This window comes from Rhinolophus sinicus, linkage group LG10, assembly GCF_036562045.2.
Source record: "Rhinolophus sinicus isolate RSC01 linkage group LG10, ASM3656204v1, whole genome shotgun sequence".
NCBI lineage: Eukaryota > Metazoa > Chordata > Mammalia > Chiroptera > Rhinolophidae > Rhinolophus > Rhinolophus sinicus.
In genome coordinates, this window is record NC_133759.1 from 4,774,880 (window position 1) to 4,779,663 (window position 4,784).

Below are 4,784 nucleotides of genomic sequence, written 5' to 3' on the forward strand. Positions count from 1 at the left end.
TGTCCTACCACTAACTTACGAAAGCACTAGCTCTTCCTCACCCTTCAGAGAAGAGTTAAGAATTGACGTAAGTCCTGTTTTTCTCTGGAAGCATCAGTAACCGAAGGGCGGGGGTACAACATATGGGTGGCATCAGTTCCTGATGGATCGTCGCATTTGATTTAGTGGTTTGGTAGTTAGAAGAGGTGAGAAAGGAAGCTCATCACTTTTTTTCTTAAGTTCCATTTATTTTTTGGATAAGTTGATTATTGATAGGTAAGTCACACGATTCAAAACTCGAAAATACATTTAAAAACTGAACTCTTGATCACTTCCATAACTGAGTAATCACCCCTCCACCTCCACCCTGGCCTTATGGGTAACCCTTACCCAGTTTCTTATCTTTCCATTGGTGTGTGTGTGTGTGCACACGCGCTTTGTTGTTGTTTTTTTATTTCTTACACAGAAGGTCGCTTACTGATTTGGACATGGCTTTTTTCCACATCAGTAGAGCAAGCTTCTCATTCCTTCCACAGCTGCTGTTTCCCACTGCATTGTGTGTGGTGGTCACTGTGGGGATTCCACGGTGTATTTAACTGACCTCCTGGTGATAGACATCCGGATTGTTCATGACCTTCTGCTTTTATAAACAGTGCTGCAATGAACCATTGTGTACACCTGCAGCAATTCCCAGAAGCATGTCTGGGTCAAAGGGTAAATGCATTTGTACCTAGGCTAGGAATTGCCACATGGCCCTTCAGGGGGGTGTACCAGTGTTTATTCCTACCAGTCTCTGTCCCTTGTGTCTTGCCAACTGTGTGTTGACAAACCCGGATTTCTGCCCATCAGATAGGTGGGAACAATAATATACTATTCCATTTTAAAGCAAATAGGAAAAATTAGCTTACCAAATTGAGGGAAAATATTACCTTCGTTCTGGAGTTGGATCTTCACCAAACTAATAATGGAAGTATAGGTAATCCCCCCCTTTTTCTTTAAGTTTACTTCCCCCTCACTTTTATAAAGCAAGTATATATTGCTTCAGAAAGAAGCAATAATCAGAATTTTAAAAAGTCATCGTTATTATTGGGCAGCCGGATGGCTCAGCTGGTTAGAGCGCAAGCTCTTAACAGCAAGGTTGCCGGTTCAATTCCCGCATGGGATGGTGGGCTGCGCCCCTGCAACTAAGATTGAAAATGGCGGCGACTTGGAGCTGAGCTGCGCCCTCCACAACTAGTTTGAAGGACCATGACTTGACTTGGAGCTGATGGGCCTGGAGAAACACTGTTCCCCAATACTCCCCAATAAAAAAATTAAATTTTTTTAAGTCATATCACTTGATTTTTTTTTTTTACATTATTGCTTTGGGTAATAAATCATTTACATCTTCTTAGAGTAGTAAAATCCCTCCTTTTTTTTTTTTTTTTTAAGTTTAAAATTTTTATTTAAGTGTGTTTTTCCAGGACCCATCAGCTCCAGGTCAAGTACTTGTTTCAATCTATGGAGGGCGCAGCTCACAGTGGCCCATACAAGGATCGAACTGGCAACCCTGGTGTTACGAGCATCACGCTCTAACCAACTGAGCTAACCGGCCGCCCCTAAAATATCTCCTTTTAATAGACTATTGTAACCCTGATACTTAACATAGGAAGCTCTGGGACTGCACTTTGAGGTCACTAAAGAACTGGAGCTTTTTTCTGACTTTGCAGTTTTAGGGACCTAATGCAGTGACTCATGCACTCACAAGACTGGTTCTGAAAACTGGAATGTCCACCTACTTACAATGGAGGATATCTTCAAAGGCCAGGTCACCTCCTTCAGCATCAAAGTAAGAGGGAGATTGAATGTGGATCACCTTGTGAGATATAACCCCAAACCACAGAGATTTAGGACGATGTGTAGAAGCTTGAAAAGGTTGAGTTAAATAGAACTGGAATTAGACTTGAGGACTCAAAAGCTTTTTCAGCTGCCCTTGGACTGTGGCATTTTAGCCCTTGTCCTATTTTATACTGTTTCCTTAGACACTTCCCCCCCCCAAAATACTGCTTTGAAAATAGGAAAGACTTAGTTGAATTCCACAGACTTCAAGTGTATGTGTACCAGGTACTTTGGTAGATTCCGGTCTTTCCAAGTTCACAGAGTTGAAGAGTAGTAGTAAGAGGCTGTGTACGTAGCACCTTTGTAGATACACTGTAGACATTAAGTAATTCTCACAGCTGGCATGTGCCCTGAGCACTGTTCTCATCGCCCTTATTTAGACATGAGAAAACAGGTCCAGAAAAGGAACTGCTCAACGTCAGAGGGCAGTGCTGTGGGTTAGACACCTGGCACTCAGACTTCTGAATCTGGGTTCTCAGCTGTCATCTTTCTGGCACCCCCACAGGAAAGCCCTTTTACCGTAGTGCATTTCAGTTTTGTTTTTTGTCAGCCCCCTGATGCTCTTGTGAGATGACGTACAGAAAAACCTATCACAAACCAAACAGTTTCTTAAAGAGTTGATATTTAAGGCTGGGTTTTCTGATCAGATCCTAATCTTACCAGCCACATTTACCTTAAGGGGAGTCCTAGTGTGTTGTAAAGGGCTAGCCCAAGATACTCCATTTTCTTGTGGCTCAGTATAATTCCAGCAGGAAATATGTTTCTGAACCTGGCCCTTAAATCCTAGGCTGTGCCTTGCAGGGCGCTCAAGTCAACCACTTGCCTGTGCTGTGGTTGGGAAGAGCAGAAGACCAGGCTGTCTGCTTTGGGGGCCAGCTCATTGTAGTAAACATCCCCAGAACCATAAAGTGTGGGAGACCTGGGCAGCAGCTCTTTTTCTGCCTCGAGCCAGCTAGCTCTGAGAACTGGAGCCACCACCACCCTGATTTCTTCCCTTATGGCTCTTGGAATAGACTACAAGGTTTTCTGTGAGGAGTACACTACAACACATGTGAAAGTAGTTTGAAAATCACAAGATGTATGCAACTGACAGCTATTCTCAGTTTTGCCATGAAAAGCATCTTTCAGAATTTGGATGGTTTTCTCTGATCATGAGAAGAGATTTGTTTTTATTAGAGTTTGTCCCTAATGTGAGGATAGGAGCTGTCATCGATGTGCTCTATAGTTGATGGTGGTACGAGATCAAATTTAAAACTTAAAATTTACAATAAAATAGGAAGGACACACAACTTAATATTCCCACTCAGTTTGGAAGTTCCAGGAAGGCAGAGCTGCAAGTTCAGGATCAAGCAGAGGCTGGGCTTCCAGCGGGTGCTTAAGTGCCTTTCACAGAGAAGGAGCCCAAAGAAACTCAAGCTCGCTTTATATTCTTTCTTTTCAGTATGAGTACTGATATATATATATATGTATTTTTACTGTTTTTGGGGTGACATTGTTCAGTACAATTATATAGGTTTCAGGTGTACAGTTCTGTAGTCCATCATCTATATCGCATTGTATGCTCAACCACCCAGAGTCAGTTCTCCTTCCATCACCGTATATTTGACCCCCTTTACCCTCATCTACCACCTCCCTCCCCCCTTACTCTCTGGTAACCACTAAACTGTTGTCTGTGTCTATGAGTTTTTGTTTCTTTGTCTTGTTTGCTTGTTGCTTTCAGTTTTATATCCCGCATATGAATGAAGTCATGGTTCTTGACTTTTTCTGTCGGACATTTCATTTGGCATGATAATCTCAAGATTCATCCATATTGTCGCAAATGGCAATATTTCATCTTATGGCTGAGTAATATTCCGTTGTATGTATGTACCACATCTTTATCCAGCTTTATATTTCTAAAGTTTGAGCAGACCTCTATCTCAGGATTTGGGGGAGAAATAAGGCTCCGCCAACAAAAAGGGCCTGTGTGCGAGCTATCTTGTGTTGTCATTAAATGTTACTTTGGGCTCCTTCTCAGGCCCCATTACAGCTCCTCTGTAAGCAAGTCCCCTGCCCCTGAGAGGGATGAGTGTGCCACGTGACCGCTTCATCATCCTCTGAATCACTCCCTTGGTCACTCATCCAAGCTCTGATTTGGGCCTCCCAGCAGGCCTTGCTCCCCAAGCTTTTCAGGAACCTTGGTATAAACTTGTGGAGGGCAAACCTTAGCAGACATTTTCAAGTGCAGCAAGCAAAAGAAAACAAAAGCCCTTAAACTGTTGACTCGTTACATAAAAGCTATAGCCCTTCCGAGCTGACATTTGCAACCTTCTTAGAGGAAGTAGATACAGAGGTTACTAAAGTGAGATGCCTAGGACTCTATCCCACACCTCAAAGCTTAGGTCACTGCTGCCGTGCGCGGGAGAGCCGCAGTGGCAGAAGGGGACCTACCTGGTAAAAATCATTTGGCGGTGGCGGCAGCCTTGACTCCTCCCCTCTCTTTTTAAATGGTCCCATTCCTCCCTCTTTCTTTACATCTTTTAACTGTCACCATCCCTAACCTACAGCTGGAGTGGCTTTCTACGGCCCCAGCTCCCCTGGAGACGCGCTCTCCCCAGAGCCAGGCGGGTGTGGGCCACGTCTCCGTCCCGCATCCGGGGGCACTCCCGTGCCGCGCTCCCATTGGCTAGAAGTTCCGTCGCCCCGAGCCCTAGCAGCCCCGACTCGCCACGCCAGCCCGTGGGGACTAGGGACCGCCCAGGGGCGAGGCCTGAGGCGGGGGCGGGGCCAGGGCTCGCGGCGCCGCGGACGTCGGGGCGGCCTATGGCGCGGGAGGAGTCCACCGCGCCCATCGAGGCCGGGCCGGCCCGGGCCAATCCCGGGCGACCAGGCGGGCGAACGCGGGGCCTGGCCGGCCGGGCCAGAGAAGCTGGGGGCGGGGGACAATG